Source organism: Castor canadensis, chromosome 9, assembly GCF_047511655.1.
Source record: "Castor canadensis chromosome 9, mCasCan1.hap1v2, whole genome shotgun sequence".
Lineage (NCBI taxonomy): Eukaryota > Metazoa > Chordata > Mammalia > Rodentia > Castoridae > Castor > Castor canadensis.
Window position 1 is genome coordinate 107,818,961 of NC_133394.1, and position 22,558 is coordinate 107,841,518.

Below are 22,558 nucleotides of genomic sequence, written 5' to 3' on the forward strand. Positions count from 1 at the left end.
ATTACCTTAAAGTTCTGATCAAGTTCTTTGTCTTTCATCAGTGTTGTGTGGGCACCATGATTTAATTTCAGTAAAAATTATGTTATGGTGGTATAGCCAGAATGCTACTACACTTGACGTCATCCCCTCTTAGTGATTTTCTATGTACTTGCTCACTCCTGTTGCCATTTCTTTCCTATAAATCCCCACTTGTCCTGTGGTACTTGGAATTGAGCCAGCTATCTCTTCTTTATGGCAAATCACAATTACAATGCTCTTGAATACAATATTCTGGAGCATCTCAACAAGTGTTAAAATAATGTGGTTTTAAACAGCACTACAAGTTAGCACCTATCTTAAAAATTTATGTACATTTAGATTGCTCTATTTTAAATTATTATTCAGAACTTAATATAAATAAATTTCTTCTTATATCATTAAATGTTTTGAAAATAATGTAATCTATGTAATTGATCCTGAAATCTAGTTACAGCAAACAAATTTATTCAAAACAATTATTCCACTAAAACCAAATTCAATTCCAGCTGAATTATTAAGACACATAATAAAACACAAAAAGCAAAATCTTATAGACAATGCTGACAACTTAATAGAGACTTATCTGAAGCTAATATTTTTATCCCCGTCACATGGGCTTTTTCATAGAAGAAAAGTTTTTAATTTTAAGTCTAGTTTATCAATTTTTCCTTTATTTGTCATGCTTTTGGTATTTTGTATAGAACACTTTAGCGACTGCTAGATCTTAAATATTATCTCATTTTTTTCTAAGACTTTCATAGCAGATGTTTTACATTTATGTTCACAATTCATATTAAGGCATATTAAGCTGAGATTTCTATTCTTTTTCTGCCTGTGACTATTCAATTATTGTGGCACCACTTACTGCAATAGCTTTTCTTTCTCTATTAATGTGCCTTTTTTTTTACTTTGTCCAACATTGCTTGTACCTTCTTAAACAGATTTAAATCTTGATTTTTCATCATGGTTTGTCAATCTATACCTCTGATCCTCAGTCTGACTGTGAGAAAATATTTGGACTAGTATTTTAGAATATGAGGGCCTTTCCAAACAAATATTAGAAGTGGAAAATAAGTTAAGGGTCACCAAGTATTAGGGGTAGAGAGAGTTCTAAGAGGAAGGAGAAAGGCAGGTAAGGTTATAAAAGGGACATGAATTTTCTTATCTTACTGTGATGGAAATATCTTAGTATCTTAACTGTAGTGATATTGGAATCCATTATATTTTGATAAAGCATATACACAGTGATAAAAGCTTAAAGAACTTAATGTACATAAACACACACAAGTGAGTAAGTAAAAATTTGAAAAATCTGAATGAAATCAGTAAGTCTTAGCAATGTGAATGCCCTGGATGTGATTTTATACAATAGTTTTGTAGACTTCCTCTATTGGTGAAGATTGTAGGAAAAGTGTAAAAAGATTTCTCAGTTGCACAATTTCAGGTGAATCACCATAATCTCAATTAAAATTTCATTAAAAAACTTACCTGGCCCAAAACAAAGAGAATCAAGAGACCTCAGAAGTTTAAAGGGAACTATAATGGCTGCTTTTGTAATAATAATACATAAACGTTGAATTTGGTTAAGAATACTCTCCCTCATTCTTTTTTTACACTGAAATGTAAAAGGGATCAATGAGACAATTAAAATATCTCTGTGCCTAACATTTAAAAACCAAAAAAGACTTTTCTGTAGCATATATATACATGTGTATATATACAACAGTATACATTTTATATTATATATACATATATAAACATATATGTATATATATATAAAGAGAAAGAAGGAATATATATATTTATATATATTCTCTTTATATACATATAAAGAGAAATAAGGAAAAGTGGAGAACAAAAAAAGAGAAAACATTTTTAAAAAAGAATAAACAAAAACAAATTACTCCACACTATGCTTAAGTTTCTTGAACAAAATATGTGTTTGATGTTTGTGAGTTCCTTTAAGCTCTGTGTCTTTATCTTAGCCCAATGCTTTCTTTTTCTTGCCAGCTTTCTCCTCACACTACTGTCTTTTAAATATACTATTTATTTCTCTGAAATAAAAATTCAAATTAAAATAGAGCCTAATTTCCATTCTTAGAAAGAAATAATGTACTTTTTTATATTAGAAGCTGTGAGAAATTCTATATTAGTATCAACGGTGACAGTGGATATTGGGCAATACCATTCAGTCATGTTTGTGTCATCATAATCACTATTTTGATGAACATGTTTATTTTATTTCAGACTCACATGTAAAAAAGTAAATACCATCCTTCAAAATCTCTCCATGTAGGGAGTGTCAGTGTTAGATTTACATTCACTTTCTCTTTCACTTAATCTATTTTTTTGAGACAATATTGTTTGAGTGCTAGTTTTCATTATGTTAGTTGTTGCTGACATAATAGGCTCCCAATCGACCAACTGTTGAAGTCTACTATCTACATTTATCAAATAAGCAAAGATAAGTTTTTTATAGTCAGGTTGATTCAAGAGATTTCACTTTATCGTTTTTAGTTAGGTCTCAAATAATGTGCAGAATCTAACAGAATGTTTCTCTAACAAGCAATATTGTAAAGAGGTTTAAATCTTACGCTATTTTTTAATTTATCAAAAGTTTGCTTTCATTAAATTTAGCTGTTATTTTTTTCTCATTTGCCTTTTGTTAGAAAATGCTTCTCTTTAGTGTAGATACATTGCAAAGTGTGTCATCAATTTGTTTTTGGCTATAGTGTAAAACGCTGGAGATCTCAGTCCACCTGAAGGATATTTCTATTGCAACTTGCTCTTAAGTTGAATACTATTAACAGCTGAATAAAACATTCTGTCTCCAGGGCAAATAAAGAAAATTTTATTGATGTATTTAAAAATGCAATTTCAGCCCTCAGGACTCCAGGTTGTTAATAAAACATAATTTCTACACAAAGTGAATTACCCTTTTCTAATGACCTTATCTTGAAAGTGAAATTGAAAATAATTTTACTCTGTCAATATTATCTATCTATCCTGATTTCATTTCAAAAATCTAATCTGATCTTTGAAGTGATATTTTCTGGCCTGCGGACAGAAAAAATGCAAGCATCTTTTAATATATTGACATACATTCATTAGTGTGAATATGGACATAAAATGTAATGGACTTAAAATACAAGACAGCCTTAGATATGTCTTCTTTGATATGCTAGAGAATGCATTTTCCCCAAAATTTCTTTAAAAACCATGTGGTTTTGTAATTGTTGTTGATGTTGGGGGTATCAAGGACTGGATCCTAAAGATGATCTTGTTAATAATACGAATTCTAGAATGAGAAACAGAACCTGCTTTATCCCTCTAAAGACATTTTGTAATTATTTCACCAGCATCTTGACAATACCCCTCTTTCAACAACCTAACATGCGGTTGTCCAGTAATTTACACTAATCGATAAGTTATTATACCATACAGCATTTCTTCCAAAAAGCACAAAAGTATATATAGTTGATAATTTAGGAAATTATGTGAGATATAAATTAAAGAAGTATTTATACAGTTTTTGAGAATATCTCTCCCACCACTACCAAAGTCACTCACCTAAGGTTAAGACAGCAAATATGGTTGGTTGATGTATTCTCTACACAAGAATGAATATAGAATTTTTAAATCTGTTTAAATAACCATAAGAAGGAGACTAAGGTAGAAAGGGGAAAAATAGAGGGGATGAATCAATTTGGGTTATAATACACACATACATGGAAATATCACAACGTAACTCCCTGTATAGCTAGCTTAAACAAACAAAAATGCCTTAAAAAAACCCCCAGAGAACAGGAATGTAAAACAGGTTCTGTCTGGTGTTTGATACCAGTGGGAGGCGGGAGAATACAAGGAAAGGGTGTAGGAGGGTGAATGTAGTGGAACTATTTTGTACTCATATATGAAAATGGAAAAATGTAGCATGTTGTAATTATCCTAGGAATGGGGGAAGAGGGGACAAAGGAGAATGATAGGGCATGAATTTGGCTATGATATATTGTAACAACTTTTATAAATGTCACAATGCACCCCTAGTACAATAATAATATGATAACAAAAATACCTAGTTATTGAACAAAAATTGAAATATGCTAAAGTATTAAATATGCTAAATATTAACTTTCAATGATTCAGAGATGTAGTGTGCATTAACAATTGACCGTATACCAAATTTTCCACATTGCTTGATCATAAAATCTTGTTTCCTAATTCATGCCAACATAAATGGATAGAAAGATGTTGCTCTAGATAATACAGAACCATTAAAAATTTTCAAATCCATTTAGAACAAGCACCACATGTGTGTGTATACCAGTATCTATCCTTTCATAGTAAAGTCAAATAATATTTATTTGCTGAGTAAATGAAGGAAAGGAATAATCAGACTTCAGTTTGTCTATATTCATGCAATAATGTGTACCAGGGAATGAAGTTGAGAAATTACAAGCAGAAAAGTTATGCAGGAAAATTTTACAATAGATAGGACAGATGTTTTGAGATCACTACAAAATTTTTTGACTTATTCTTAATGCAGTGCCTACTCTGCTTAGATGACTAAGTGTCATCAATCTGTTAATAGCAGGGCAGATATCATTTATTTCCTGAATTTGGGTTTTTGTACATATACTTTAGAAAACTAATTTGACATGTTGTTGTGATATCTCAGGTACAGTTCACTGGGGACATTGAGTTCATATATCATTTTGGTTATTTTCTTCTTCTCCATTAATGCCACCAATGAGCCATACCTAATGCTATAGACCAGACAAAATCACCAAAGAGCATTTACTCAATCAGTGTCAAAAGTTTTCTACTGGACATCTGTTTTGCTACAATATCTAGTTGAAACAACCCTAAGAAAATGCTAAATGACATGTTAATGTGAATAAATTGGAGAATTGATTGAAAAATTGCCAAAGTACAAGAATAAGATTAAATCAAAGTAATTTTTCCGTGGTATAATTTTCCTGCTTTACCCAACCTTTCTTATCAGTCTGTTGCAAATACATTCTTCATTTAAAATTTTGGTCAAATTCTGCCTCTTCAAGATTTTTTCTTCCCAAATATATGCCACTATAATGCAACTTTTCCTTTTGATTAGTTTTCTCAAAAAAGTTTTTATTGAACAACTATTATATGGACAGATAGCATCTTACATGTTGGGAATAAGGCAGTGAACATGGCAGAATAAGAGTCTGATATCATGAAACTTATATTGTAGAATAAAAGACTCACAACAAGCCATAAAAGAAATGGCTTTTATCATTTTACCATTGCCAGGGCATGATAAGAACCAAGGAGAAGTATAGAATCAAAGTGTATTTACTTTATTGCAGAGCCATACTTATTTGTGTGATAATATTTGTGTTCATGTTAACACATAATAAGTGAGTCATACTAAAAAAGCCTGATTCAATATTTCGATATTTCACTACAGATAGATATAAGATTCATACCCCATCCATTCTCTGCTACACCACTGGTAAAGCTGATAAGCAAGCAAAGATGTTCTTCCTTAGTCAACGACAGGAGCTTTAAACTATGTAAGCCTCTGCTGGCATGCAGGAACATTCAGACTACCTCCACTCTTTAACTACAATAAAATACTCAAGCCCATCTCCTTTCTTTACTCTATAGAGCCATTTTCAAGCTTACATGGGAGGCCCACCTTGTTTTCCCCCAAAAGCATTACTAACCTATGTGTTTGGAACTATCAGGTTTGGCACCTGAACCAAACCTTTACTGGGGATCCAAACTAATTTTATAGAGTGACTGAAACACTGACAGATATGAATGAAGTGAAATATGAGCAAAAGTCCAGAAGTATGAAGTATCCTGGAGTTTAAGTGGCCTAAACTGTCAGTTTTAGTGGAATAAACCTTATGAAGTGTAAGATGGTGAGGGATGAGACCAGAGAGGAAGGCACAAAACACATGACTAAGATACCATATGTTTCTCTGGGAGTATCTTGATGAGAGCACATAATTTGGAGTCCTAAGAAAGAGAGGCCTAAGAAAGAACCTTAGATTAGTGACATTGGGAGAGCCAATGATTCTCACTGAGATAGTTTTTCCCTAACATGCTGTGTCTTATACAAACTTGTATTTATGACCTTCTTTCTCCAATATTGTTGGAGTGGCTTTCCCAAATGAATGTGTTAGATGAAAATCCTTTGATTAATCCATTCAAGTCATTCTCATACTTTCTGGGACAATATTCAAAAATTACCTAGTGTCTTCCTGAGCAGTTAGCCTTATCTTTGGTCATTTCCTGGTACCTACTCCATGGACCTTGGTTATAACAAGCCACTGGAAAGTTCTTGAGACTGCCATGTTCTCTCACACTGCATCAGCTCATGGTAATCAGTAGCCTGCTCTGATACCCAAGAAGATCTCATTTGCCACTTACATCACATTTACATTGACCACTTTTTTCTTGGAGTTCCACCTGGACCACCCCTTCTTAGTATGTACAGTTCCTTCTGTGTTACCATATGAGTCTCCATCATGTGTGTTTCCTCCTATCATCATGTTCAAGAAATAACTGCCTTTTTTTATAAAACTATAGTTTTTAATTTCTCTTTGTTCTCAATGTCTTATAAGAAAGTTCAGGTAATTGAATCAATGTATGGATAAATAATTCCAAATTTACAAAGTTAGATTTCATGGAAATTATAGATGAAAAATGAAGGTAAGGCACAGCAGAACAGGTTTTTCAGTAAGTGTTTCTGGAGGGAGTAAGATAGGAATCAAATTAAATGTAAGACTGTATTTTAGTCAAGTTCAATTTGAATATCCAGTGGAGGTTTCAACTAAGGACTTTCAGAAATTTAGAACAATGGCTCAAGGAGGAAGTCTGCTACTAAAAAAGGGCTTTGGGAATCACAGGTCTGTAGATATCTGGTATTTAAAAAATAAGAATATCTAGACAGAAGGTAGAATGACTATAACCTATAGCATATATATAATATTTTAAATATAATATATTAAATTTATATTATTATATAATTATATAACAAATTAATAAAATAATAAATTATATAATTGTAAATTATATGCACTGTAAGATTTTATGAACTTGGTTACCTAATATAAATATGTGTTCTTTATATGGGTGATAGGTATTATTCATCAGGGTAAATTTGAGGTTATTTAAAAATTAACATAAAATAAACATGATGATTTGCATCAGTGTATTTTAACCTACACAAATATTTTAGCAAATAATTAGAAGTTTACTCAAGCATTCAGTACTTTGGTAAAATGATTTATTTGATAAGGAATTAATCTATCTTAAATTTATCTTTTTTAGCATTTAGGCTTCAATCTCTTACATAGTGATTGATTACTCTAAAAATATTACTTTTTATGTGGTGATATTTTACCATTTCTATCAGAATAAAGGAATAATTGAAAGAGACAAAAACTATTCTATTGCAACAACAAAAATTGCAGTGTAGAGTATTTTATTGATTAATAAATCTTATACTGTACTGAATACTTGTTTTGTGCCAGAACAGTATGAACTGAGTACAACTGACCTCTTTATGTCCTTAAAGAAAATCTATAAGGAAGAAATTACTCCCATTTTCCTGATGAGAAAACTGAGACATAACTAATTTCCATGTTTCTCCAGATCAAATGATGGAACTGAGGTTTGTATTTAATTTGGTGAGTTGCAGTAGTACCCAGTTTATCTGCAGTTTTGCTTTCTGCAATGTCAGCAATCTAAGGTCAACTGTGGTCTGAAAATGTTAAATGGTAAATTCCAGAAATAAAAAATTCATGGATTTTACATTGCACACTGCTCTGAATAGTGTGCTGAAATTTTCTGGCACTTAATTCTACCTTGCCTAGAATCTCAATCATTCCTTTGTCTTGTATATCCACACTGGTATAAACTACCTGTCCATTTTTCATCAGATCAGATAATCCTTACTTTCCTTTTAATAGCTCCAAAGGGAAATAGTAGTAATGCTGTATTTCAAATAGACCAAAAAGAGGCCATACATTAATTCCTTTGAGAGAAAACTAGAAGTACAATAAGACATTTTAAAAGTGGGAGACCACATTCAGGTTTTTTAAACAGTATATTGCTGTGATTATTGTAGTAATTATTAGTTGTTGATCTCTTACTGTATTTAATTTAGAAGTTAAAGTTTATTATGGGTATGTATGTGAAGGTAAAAATTAGTATACATTACGCTTAGTATTATCTTTAGGTTCAACCATCCATTGGGAGTCTTAGAATATATCCGCTGTGGGTGAGCAGATGTGTATTATATTATTGTAAAAAGCAATCATTTTGTTGGTTATTTAAATATTTGCTTTGATAATTTCAGGTGAATACCAGTATATTAGACACTGATTCTAAAAGGATTGGAAAGCTAGTGTAATATTTTAGAAGTATATCGCAGTAAGATGCTTAGGCCTTGAAACCAAGGCCTTGGCTTCACTTGGTATCTCAGGGTTTCTTACTCCTTGGGTTCCTTTTCTCAGTGCTTTCATGTTTCTGTCTAGTGGCTCACTCAGAGTTAGCAACACTATCTGTGCTCACAGCCATTTGCCAAATACTGATTGTAGAAATGTCTTCCTTGAATTTTGAAGTCAGATTGAAAATTGCAGTACTATTGTGATGTCACAGTGAACTTCCACTGTGAAACTCACAAACCATAATCCCTGTTTCCCATTGTTTTGAGTGTTTCAACAACTGGCACCCTATTCAGAGTCAACTGGATCTCCTGAGGTTCTCTGGGACACCCTTACCCTAGGTGGATGTTCCATGGTCCTGGTTCTAGGAGTCAGCCAGGTGACTAGACTGACTCCACTTGTCAGCATGGTTTTTCTTTACCAGTAGCCATGAGATCAGACAGTTCATGGTGGCAGCACTTTGGCTTTAAGTGACTTCTTCACAAAGATTGTAAATCACATTCAAGGCCAACTACTCTGCTTCTGCTGCATTTGGTCCACATGCTAGCTGCTACCTGTGGGTACTGTGAGCATGACAGCATCTTTGTCTATGACATTTGAGGTCAGTGGGTTTGATGACAAGTATTGCTTACCTTGTCAGCACTGCCAACGGTCCTAATGCAGTTACAAAACCCCAAAACCTACGGTCCTAGTGCAGTTACAAAACCCCAAAACCTAAGTTATGTCAAATTGTCCTCTCAAATGAGCTGCATAAATCTCCTTCAAAGACTTTAAAGACATTTCAACCCAATGAGACTTCTCAATCTCTTCACTTGCCTCTTATCATTGTGTCACTGACATTCTCTTCCTGGCCAGTCCTCAAACATGTTGATCCCAGGATGGCTATTTTTTGCATAAATGGGGAGTCTATTTGCTTCCCTCATGGGCCTTTTGACTATCATCTGTGGTAGCAATGTGTAGAAGACTGGAGGGTGGGCAAATATTAGTTCTAGGAAAACAGATTTTTTTTTATTTAATTAAATCCTACTTTGGTAGTACCTAGAAAAGTGTGTGGTATATCTTAGTGGTGGTTTAATGAATGTTTACTGAACAAGTAAATTAATAAGTTTCACTCAACTGTTTTTTATTCACTAATTTCAATGAAAAAGTCTCTGGAAGATAACTGTTTAATTGAATCAAATCAAATGCCAGTTAACATTTAAAAATGTCCCTGAACTATAAAAATAAAATTCTCAAATGAAAGAGAAAAATAATCTTGCTTTTGAAATATGTTATGTCTTTTAACTTTTACATTTACCTTTTTGTGTGTTCTTTATATCCCTATGAATAAGTTGATACTTTTTTACTTTAACTGGATATTCTCCTTGAGTGGGTTCCTCTATTTGAATGTCTAATTCTACCTAATAACTAAAAATGAAAACTGTGAAATGCCTTGTTCCAATCCAAAAATTTCTTGTAATCTGGTGAAAGGATATATCATATCTCTCTACCCAGATATCTCACAAACATCTCATTCCAATAGATCCAAAACTCAAATCTTCTTACTCATAACTTTGAATTTTCAATTTCTCAAATGTCTAGTCAAAGCTTTTTCCTACAAATAAAAAATAAACAATGAAGCATAAGTCACTGGTAAACTGTAAGCAGGATAAAGGAATATACTTATGAAGAAACTCTAATAAGATGAAAATAGTCTTCTCAATACCATGAGAGAAAGACTGGACTTGGCAGGTACAGCCATTTCCTTTTGCACTAGATTAAAATTTGAGCTGAAAACATGAAAAGACAAAAAAAGTTAAGATGTAAGGAGAAATGTCCAGTAGAAGAAGACCAATTAATTCAGAACTACTTCACACATTTAATTGTGTGATGTAAATTTTTCTTTTCTACTTTCATCTGAGAATTTAGGTAGTTTCCCATTACATGTGAATAATACAGTAATCAAGAAAGATATAACCCTTATATGCACTGAAAAAAAGCTAATGTTATAACTTAGCTTTTCCTCTCCCTCTTTGATCTTTATGACTACACATAAGACTTTAAGTATGGCTTTAGAAGAAAGTGATCTTCTGGCCAGGCTCACCCCATTAGCACATGCCTTCCCCCTGGAGTTGGCATGAGTCTTAATGAGTCTCAACATATCACATTGACAAATGTAGTAATGTTATTGGACATGGGTCACATTAAGGGGAGATTGAGCACTGGAGGGATAGGGCAAGGGAAGGAAACTAAAATCTTGAATGTGGTTGATGTGCTTACTATATAGGAACCAATATAGTAATCTTAAACTAGCTGAGGCCACTATAGGAAGGGGATTAGGAAGTAGTGAAGAGGTCTGGTAGAGATGAACAAATGTGTAATACATATATGCGTGGAAACAACGCAAGGAATCTCCTTATATAGCTATCTTTATCTCAAACTAGCAAAAACTGAATGCTTTTCTTGCTATCTTTAATGTTATTTCTTCTACAAAATTGGAGAACAGGAGAGGGCAGAATAGATTCTGCCCAGAGGTGGTGGAGGGGGATGGCACATGGGTGGGGGAGAGGGGAGGTGGTGCAAATGCAAAATTGATATTTGTTGAAACTGTTTCAGGAATATAGGGAGGGAGATGAAAGAGAGCAGTGGAGAGGATGAATTCAAGTGTCATATATCTGATACATTGTAAGAACTTTTGCAAATACTCCAATGTACCCACTTAGCACAATGATAATAATAGTAATGATAATAATAATAAACATATCATATCGACAGAGCATAGGGAAGGGATAGTTTCTAAGAGGATAATAGTGTTAGTGTTTGCTAGCAGCACTAAGACCTCTGTGTTGTCAAAACTGTCATTATTGTATTACCGATATTCCACCACTTCTATGAATGTCAGCACCTTTCTTCACATACATGCCATTTAAGTAAAATGTTCCCCTAAACATAAGCAACTATTCATACATAACAAAAAACTCACATAGATAACAAAAAACTGATAGATAACAAATAACAAATAGATCTGCCAGCTTCACATCCAGGGTGATTAGCATTCCTTTCATTAAGGTCCAGATAGAACTCATTTCAGTCCACTACTCTGTGAAGATATGATAAATTTTACAAACTCTCACACATCTAAAACACATGGTGAAAAGCAGCAACAAAAGTTGCCATTTGGAGTAGAGTACAGGAAGCAAGAATCACAGTGGTCTTTCTGGGCAAGGATAGCACAGATTCTTGCCCTGGAAGAGGAAACAATGCTGCAGCAGCCAGTTCAGTTTGGCCAACTAAGAGTGTTCTCAGTAGCAATTTTATCTACTGTCTACATGTGAGACTACTACTATTTGTAAGATTTTCCTTCAGGGGCTATACCACTTCATTATATCCTCCCAATTAATTTTGAGTAACTTGGGACTTCCAATGGTGAGGAATTAAGCCTATGATACTTTTGGTCTTTATCTTGCAATGTAACTTCTCATTTTATGCTAGGTTGAACCCACAAAGTAGTAGCTTGAATACTGGGAATTTCCTTTACTTCAAAATGCATAAACTATTATGAGTAAAAAAAAGTCATTCTTTGTTTTATTTACTGTTGTAGTGACAGGATAAAAAATATTGCAGTAATTTAATGAATACATGTTATGTAAATGAATTCCTTCCTCCGATTTTTTGTTCTCTCCCAAATTCTGTCAGTTTGTCAGTACCATATAGAACTTGAACTTGCTATTTCTCTCCATCTGTCCCACCATCATTCTCTAATTCAGTATCACTTCCTATCTAAAATTGTTTGTCAATCTACAAAATGGCCTCTCTTCCTGTTCTGTTTCATTCAATTTTAAACTCAATAGCAGAGCTCTATTTTAAAAACAGATTATAATCATGCTAATCCTGACTTTAAGTAGTTTCCTATTGTTTTAAAAATAAAGTTTAAAATCCCCACTATTAACCTATTTTCTTGTTCCTCTTTTCATATCCGTAGCCCCAGCCACCCCAACACACACTGCATTTCCACTGACTTCTTTTTCTTCCTTGTTTGCTACACTAAATCCATATTAAACTTTTTCCCATTGATTAAGTATTGCATGTCTTTTCAAATTTGTTCTTTTCACTTGCTATTCATTATTTCTAATGTAACTTTTTTGACCCATACCCTTCTCTTTGTGATCTGGTAAATTACTGGTTTTTCTATATTTCAGGAAGCATTTGGCGAAGCCTTCCATTCTCTTTTAATATGGTTTAAACATGTTTTGAATGTGTCCCAAAGGACTTATGTGTTGGAAGCTTGATCCCCTTTAAGCATTGTTAAGAGGTGGTGGTACCTTGAAGAGGTAGAGTTTAGAGGGAGGTCATTACTGGCTCTTCCCTCCTGTCTCTGGCTTCTTGTATCCCTTTGTGTGTGATCACTCCCTCTTGAATGAGCATAGGGTTTGCACTATAATAATGAAAAATGGACCAATATACATTGATAATGAACCCTTAAAGTAAATTTAATAACATGCATCAACTTATAATTACTTGTTGAATGTCTATACAGTGGACATTTGCTGTGTTAACGTGCACAACACCATTTGTTATACAGAATCCTCCTCTAAGATTGAGAGTCATCCATTTTGATGACATGTTCATTTATGGTAGTACATGTTGTGTCTTTCATTCTGCTGTAGTGCATATGACTTAGGCTTAGCAATGGAGTCCTGCTTTCCCTCTACCTCCTAGATTAATAGCAGATACAGGTTCTGCCTAGGGCATAAGAGAACTAATTTGACCTTTTGACTCCATGTCTTTTCCAAGATGGTTTTATAAGAAGGAAACAATTATTTATTTCTTGAGAGGTTTGTGAGGAAGGAAGTTGGGATAGCAGATATTTCCTGGACTCCCCAAAAAGAATAGTAGATAATAAATATGAATTCAAATTTTCAAAATTTTAAGGAAAAAAAATTTTTAATTGATTCCTCTTGTTAGCTTCAACTTCATAAGGTTTTGAAAATAATTTGAATCTACTGTCCCAGAATCACCCTCTTGCCTGTAAATTCCTAGAATATAAATTAATACGGAACTGATAATTACTTAGTACATATTTTTAAATTATGAAAATAGATCAATACATTAACAAATCAAAATTTTTTTCTTCTACTAGTTTTATATAGTCAAAGTAAAATACAATCCTTTTAGAGACTATTTTTCTACTCATACTTCTTGAGTATGTTTTAGTTAAAAACATAAGAAACATATCCACAATAGGGAGAAATTAGGGCATTTTGAGATATAAGAAGAATCCATATAACTCTTCTTAATTAGTATCTTTATTTTCTAGGTGGGAATATATTAATTATAAAGTTTTGCAAAATGAATTTGAAGAAGTAGGTGGTTTTAGAGTCATCATCAATTTCATAGTATCTCATTTATCACGGTAAGTCTGTAAGTCCCCACTTTCCATATTCTTTTATAAAAGTCAATTCACTGAGTCAGTTTATTACTATTTACAAGTTTGTTTGTATTTAAGATAACTATATTACTTATTTAATTATTGAGTTTCATACAATCTTTAAAATACAGAACAGAGGTAAAAAAGATAGTATGATGCCTTGAAATTCATTTCTAAAATTCTCTTTCAAAATCCAAGAAAATACATAGGAAAAACAACATCTAAATTGTCTACCAGTTCTAAAATATACAAATGGCAATCAAATATTTATCATAATCAAGGATGTTTTTAAACGAATTAGAGCACTAATTGGAAACATATTTTTAAAATGTCATTGACAAATTTCCATATGTTCTATTTTTTAACAAAATTCACACCAATAAACTTATTCACTGGGAACATTAAAACTGTCTTATGTCAATACATGCTTTGCCCAAGGAACAGAGGAGCCATACCCTCAACAAATTCCCTAGGTTTTTTCTTGACTTATCAAAACTATTATAATTAGGAGATACCCTAATCTATGTGAACACTAGATAAAATTCCTCATTGACATATTTTACACATTTCAGAAATAGAAAAAGAAAATTCTAGTAGAGTTAATTGGTGTAATAAATTATAAGATATTTCAAATATGACAGATATCATCTGTTTATGCTACAAACCATCATCAGACTTTTAAACTCATCTAGATTTCTGGCATCTGCATTTTCAAGACTTCCTTGCCAGCAGGATTCTCCTTTAGAGTACACTAGTTAAGAGACATGTGGATGATATGTAAAAGGAAGAAAAGAAGAAGCATCACCAAGTTATTCCAAGAGTAGTTGAGCCAGGAGTAGGTCTGAGAAGTGAGATGTACAGCAGTCCATAGTTGTGTTCTGTTTTAGATTTCATGCAGCTGAAACTTTTGATATCTACACACTGAAGCTCTAGTCCTTCCTGACACAGAGGTTGACAGTGAATCTCAGTTTCCCTCCCCTTCTAGTGTGCTCATGACATTGTAAACACAAAATTCCCTGAATTTAATCTCTTTTTTGTTAAAATATCTGGAATGGCTTCTCTTTTCCTAGAAAAGTGTTAATAATGCATATGTATATGTGTATTTCTGTGTATGTGGGTATTTAACCATTTGTCATATGTATTTGTTTATCATAGTGATATACATGTGTGCACATATATGATTAAAGAATGGCATTTAATAATGAGATATAGTATGGACAACTATACATTTTGTAAATTTTGAATTGTTTACTATGATTTATTGTGTAGAAAAATAAACAATTTTAAAGCAAAGCTTATCAATCATTTATTAATTTAACCTAGTGAAAAATAAGGACTTACAACAAACTTAAGATGTAAGCTAGCAGAATTTAACAAATGAAATGTAATTTATTACAAGTGACTTAAAAAATTCTAATATACTATAAATGTAAATGTAGTAATAAGGATGAAGTAAACATAAGCCAAAACAATGTAGGATGGTTGCAAAACCCCTGTTAATAAGTAGCATAAAAATTATCTTTGCCACTGTGCATCTGAGAATCATACTTTGATCTCATTGCATCTCTTAGAATATGTTGAGTATTTTCAAGACTGGAGTGAAAACCTTGAAGAATAAGCTACTCTGACTCGGCTAGCAGATCAGTTTAGGGTATCAGCTAACAGAGGTCATTGTACACCAGTTGGAAATGAACAGCTGTTAAAGAAATGGAAATAGATTAATCAATTCCCAGTAATATATTATGTGCCATTCACAACCCTCTTTCCCCCCTTTTGTTAGTTAGCATAGCAACTTAATTGCTGAATTAGCATAATTGTTTAATTGATGTGATTACTCAAAAAGCTTGTTGAATAGCAATAAATGGCATATAGCTTTTTTGTTTACCTCTTTCAATACCTTTTCACCATCCTTTAGTTCACTCTGTTTTTCATAACCCTAGCCAAAGATGTGAAGTATGATTACTTGAACTTAGCAACTGGAACTTAGTTCAAATATCATACATGAGAAAAAAAATCAAAAGGAAAAACATTGATGAAGAAAACATTGTATAAAATTTTAATGCATGTAATTGCATCAAACAATCTTCATGTGAACAAAGAATTTATTGTCCTTGTAGTGGGTGTCTGGTATTGATATTTTATTTTTTCAATATAATATGAATTTTTACTTCTATTTAAAAGACTATGACATTATGTACATGTTTTAATTCTAATACACAACACTTAAAAATAAATATTTAATAAGTATAAATAGAATGCAGTTCAGAGGCTGAGGATAGGTTAGGCTACAACAGGGAATATAGTTTAGTCAGAATGAGTAAGAGAGGAATAAGTAGGAGAGGCTCAAATTCACTAGGTTCTCCCTGATGATGCAATATTGGATTTGGGCGAAGAAAACATTAAATGAATCTTAAACATTGAAAAGTATGTTACATGGAATTTATAGTAAAACCATATTAACTAAGATGGAAATGCATGAATACAACACTACAATATTAAATGAATGTATTAAAATTGAACTAATGGGAAACAGAGTAATACCCTTTTCATGTAGTAACTGCAAACGTCCTTTCTTTAACTTTTTCATGCACCTGTTATTTCAGTAGAAAGCAATTGCTTTAATAAGAAGTACGAGTACTAGTATTTAAGTGAGAATCAAACTTTCACAAAATCTTTAAAATTTTTTTTAAATTTACTTTTATTATTGCTGTACTGGGGATACAGCGTGACATTTACAAAAGTTCTTACTTAAAATATATCATAGCTGAATTTACCACCTTCCCCCATCCCCTCTTTCTTTGAAGTTTCAACAGGTCTCATTTTTCAATTTACGTACACGTATACGTAATATTTCTACCATATTCACCCTCCTACACCGTTTCCTTATATCCTCCCCATTCCCAATGGTACTAACAATCCAGACAAGACTTCTTGTTCTCTGTCTTTGTAAAAAAAAAAAATGACATTTTTGTTTGTTTAAAATAGCTATACAGGGTGTTTTCTTATGGCATTTCCATATAAATATGTATGCTAACCTGAATTGGTTCATTCCCTCTATTTCTCTGCTTTCTCCTTAGTCCCTTTTTTATGGTGATTTCAACAAGTTTAAAAATTCTATATTCATTCTTGTATAGGAAACACATCAACTATATTCACCTTAACGTCTTCTTTTACCTTCCCTCTTTTGTATGTGACCTACCCTTAGTGTGACCTGTTTTTCATAATATTGCTTCTGTCTGTATTGAGCCTATATTCCACATATGAGAGAAAACATGCAGCCTTTGGCTTTCTGAACCTGACTAACTTCCCTTGAGATGGTGTTCTTTAGTTTCATCCATTTAACTGCAAACAACAAAATTTCATAAGAAATATGAGTACTAACTAGTGTTCAAGTGAGAATCAAACTTTCACAAAATCTTTAAGTTGATTTTATCAATTTCATGGTCAAAAACTAAACTTGGTTACAGTTTTACCTATAGAAACTCATTATCAAGGCATGTGACTACTTTAAATTTAGAGATTATAATTTTGAGCAAAAATTAATTATAAAACATTAAAATTATGATTTATTAGAGTGTTTATATTTATTAATACTCATTGGATTTCTGTTCACTCATGAGCAACTTTTAAATAACTATTAATATTGAAACCAAGTCCCTGCTAGTTCAGAGTCAGTCTTTCAGGAAGATTCAAACAAGGTGCAAGCCCAGATGCATGAAGTATAGGATGGTATGTTGCTTTGGTAGGGCTGCCATAACAAAATACTACATACTGGGTGGTTTAAAACAGAAATCTATTTTCTCCCAATTCTGGACTATTGAAGATTCAAATCAAGGATTAATATGTCTGGGTTTTCCCAACACCCCTCTTCTTGACTTGAAGAAGTCTGCTTTTGCCCCACGTCTTGCAAGGTCTTTGCTTTGGGCAACAACATTTTTGATTTCTCTGTGTGTGATAATCTCTTCTTCTGATAAAGACACGAATCATATAAAATCAGGGCACATCCTAGTGACCTCATTTTTAATTAGTTATTTTTTAAAGCTCCTTTCTCCAAATACAGTCACATTCTGTGGTATCTGAAGTTGGGTCTTCAATATACATATTTGGGAGAGGGGAGAAACATTTCAATACAATACAGGCAGGGGTCCCTGCTTACTCAGATTTCCTTATCTAAATTTATTTCTGCTCCCTGAATCTTTTACAGAGTTTTAATAAATATTTGAAAGAGGTAAAATTCTGTGTGCATATATTAAATAAATGTCAAAATAGTTATCCTGACATAGAAATGGAGCTCATTTTATTCATTTTACACAAGTGCAACCTTTATTTTGCTATTGTATTATTACTAAAAATTAACAATGAAATGTTCATTGAAGTTCAGACCCTTTTTTAATTTACAAAATATCTTTAATAAATTGAAACTTTAGTTTCAAGTCCTCTATATTTTTAGGGTCTTTTTGTGATTCTCAGATTTCTACCTTTCTTTAGTTTCGGTTTAGTCACCATAATGTAAGGTCATTTCTATTTTAATGAACAACCCACTAGTTATAGCTGTTATTTCTCCTGTTCATACTATATATATTCTTGCACCTGCATAATCATGGTAATGATAAAACTGTTACACATGCTAATCTGTTCCAATGAAATGATAGCGCCAACCTTGTTCCACTTTGAGGGAAAAGGTCTATGCTTTTGATGGGAAAAATAAGCTTTTAAGCAGAAGCATTAATATGCTTTTCTCCCCAGTTACAAAGATAAAAATGAAACTTTCTCTAGTGACCTGAATATTTGTTTTTCACAATATTTTAGTGATGGTAGTGGTGGGTCAAAATGTAAGGTCTACTTTTTGTCAAACTTTCTCCTTCTCATCTAATGTACAGTATGCATGATTATATGTTAGTATGTACTGTAATACATTTTAAAATAGTTTTCCTATATCTTCTGTGATCATAGCCACTAGGGTGTCTGTAATAATAAAATGAAGACTAAACCCTAGCTACCTCAAAGGAATTTAGAATTTGTTAATTTCGTAGGATCACCAAGATAGTAGCATAAACTACACAGTATTGAATCTAGGGTGGTTTTGGCAGAAATGTATATAGTTTTCCTGGAGGATCCTAAATAGAGTAATTATTTCCACTTTTGAGGTAGTTAATTTATTCATAAATACTATTGGCCTGTATTTCTCAAGTGGATAGAGAAAATTCTAACATAATGTGAAAGAGATCCCTATTTTTGTCCACTCCTATTTATTTTGAATCAGTGTGAGTTGGAAATATGTGTAGATGTATCTTCTCTGAAGAGGCTTATACTTCCTCTGATGCACTAATCATGTTGAAGACCTGTGGGATGAAACATGGAGTCTCCTCCACTGAGCTATGCTCTACTACAACTCCATCAAGAAAGGAGCGGACATTTTCTTCTTCAAATGATGACTTTGTCTTTTAAAATTTTGGTTTATAAATTAAGAGAGATGTTCTGTACTGATTCCATCATCTTTCAACTCTTTAAAATGTTCTCCCCATTGGGAAAGTTGTTATTAGTATTTTTCCTCCAATGCAATAGCTCACACCATATACATGACAATAGCTAGCAAAGTTTGTGATGCAGACAGGTGCCCTCAATATTCTGAAAAAAAATCATGACTTAGGCTGGTGTGTCCTATATCAAGTGATAAGAAAAAAAAGACCCACAAGCATCAATTTTCTACATTATATAAAAGCCAAAAAGTTATAGACAACATTCTTTGAGAAAAGGCTAATCCATCCATCCTTAGAGAAGGAAAATTATGGCACTTGGTGAACCTATGGAAAAGTGGCCAACAAGGATGAATTTAGTCATGTTACTTCTACTTGACTACATCTATTTTAAGAGTGTCCATTTCTTATACTTGATCATATGTTTTTATTCTGTCTTGAGATTTGATCACTGAGAATAGGACTGGGACTGTTACATAGAAAATGATCAATAAATGTTGAAATGAAGAAAAGGAAGAAGGAGAAACGAAGAAGAAACAAAGAATGGGCAAACAGTTTTTAAAGATATCTCTTTCTTTACATCTTAATACTAATTAAAAAGATATAAAAATGAGATGAAAATGACAAAAACAAAAGTATTTGAAACGTCTTTAAATTCATAAAATTTTCTTTTTCTATCTTAATTGAAACTTACTGAGAACAAATTATTACTCATTAAGAATTATACTTTTGAGATGTTACTCATTATAGATGAAGTTCATATGCAAAATATTTTAATGTTAATTTGTATTTTCTGTTTCTGTCATCATAGTTTAGCATGCTGTAATGTTTTAAAGTGAGCCTATCTTTTTAAACATTTAATAAAACTGAGTTAGTTTTCATTTTGGCTGTTAATATAACACATATTTTAGCAACACATTAGGAGATTCTTTTTCTGCAAATTATCCATGGAGATTAAAAATAAAAATATGGTGGTGTAGAAAAGCTGCCAAAGGACATTATATGACTGTTTCTGGCTCTCACACTATTTTCCTATCCAAAGGAAGCATTTTCTGCCAAAAAAGATACAGGTGTAGAAGCAGATCTCTCAGTCAGTGAACTCTTGGGTTTATATCTGAAGGACATGTCTTATTTTAGAATACATAGCAATGATTTATAAAAAAAAAAAAGAAGTGGGATGTTCTCATGAAGATGAATAAGAAGGGAAGCAGATGTCACCTTTTTTACATTACAGAAAATGTCAGTGGTATATATCTGGAACATAGCTATTCAGTTGTGTTCCAATGTTTGGGATGCAATATTGGGTTCAATGATAGAGATACACATGTTGAGTGTTGAAAATGTAGATATTAAACACTATCTGTAAAATCGGCACAATATTCTCCTAATTCTTAGTGATGTTTTGGGAAAAAAATCAATGCTTATAAGTGACTTGTGTTTCATGTTTTGCCAAGTATAATTAATGTGATGTTATGGTATTTTTGATGAATAGCATAAAAACATTTTATTCCAGTGAAAAGAAGGGATAATTACAATAGATCTTGGCAGAGGGAATGAGAATATATTCACATCAAATCTCAAGATCATTTTGAGAATAGTTGAAAACATGTTTTTATTGTTGGAAAAAATATAGCAACTGCATTGTTAAATAGCAGCTATTCATTAACTTTTATTATAATTGATTCAGTAGTCCTTTCAATGAATTACTTTGTAAACAAAAATATAATGTTTCATATATTAAGTCCAAAATTCAGGCTCTTTTTTCTTTTATTTCTTTTTTCTTTCTCTCATTTTTTTGTGTGTGCTAGTAACCACACCAAGGGACTCATGCTATATCAATAAGTCATACATACCCCAGCATTCTGGTTTTGAGTCCTGTGGTTTACAGAAAAATGTTCATGTTTCTGTCTTGACATTCAAATGCTACCCCAAGATACAGTTTTGCTTCGACTTGTCCTCACTTGAGCACCAAATTCTTTTCAGTTTTGCAAACTTCACATTCTTAATTGGATTGAGATTAGGAGAGGTAACCACTTATTAACAATACAAAGAAATAAAAGACTGGTGCATGAGGAACTATAAGAACACATAAAAATAAAATTTAGAAACTTTGTAAATGCTACAGTGTACCCCCCCAGCACAATAATAATAAAATAAAATAAAATAAACAAAACAAGAAAGAAAATTTACTTTAGATTTAGGTGATCAGAACATAAACTTAGAAGAGATACTTGAATTGATTCTTGAAGAATAATTTTATGATGGCTATTAATGATACCTGCAAAACAGTATTTCAGAGGAAAGAAGATGAGTAAATATGGAAATGAGGGAGGGATGGAATGATAAATTATATTGAAAATGCAAGATTGTAAGTAGGTTTATGTCACAGGTCAAGACAAATATATTGTCCCAGCAAATGGCAGGGAAAATAAAAGTATAATTGGGTTTCTTGCAAATGATGGTAGCTCAGTAACCATACATCTGTAAAAATTGTCAAAAATATTTGTATAGATATTTGTAAATTTTCTGATCTGATTTGTACCTGTCTAATCTACAGGTAATTTTTTGGATGGTATTGTGGTACTAAAATGGAGAATTATAAAGCTCTGGGGAACAACTACCTGAACAGGTTTCTGTTTGGGGTGTTATGTCAAGTGGGAAGAGATGACAGCCAGAGCATGATAATTTCTGAATGATTTATTACAGGTGTTAATGGAAAAGGTGTGCACATGATATAGGGAGACTTCAAAAGATGGTGAAGCACACATTACTGCTTCCCAGACTCTTGGTTCTTCAGCTCTTTCTTTCAACATCTATAATGTTCCTACATTTCATAATTCAAATGAAATGCAAAAACACTTTGCCTGACACAGTATGCATCGATTCTGTTCTCAATAGATTGATATTTGAATTGAAGTAGAGTAAAAAGACTCATAAATCAAGAAAGGTTGATTAAAAACTAACTCACTTGAGGCTTTAGTTAACATATGTAAGATTTTTTTTAGCAGTTGCAAGGATTTTTAAGATATATTGCTTTATTCTATAGGACAAATAGGAAAATTTTGACATAAAGAATGTCTAAAATATGTTTGTATATTTAGCAGTTGAAACACTTGTTATAATACAGAATTAATCACCAATATTATCATATGTACATATTAGATGTGTACACACAAATCTCAGGGATGTATTGTACCTATCTTAAAGGATGACAG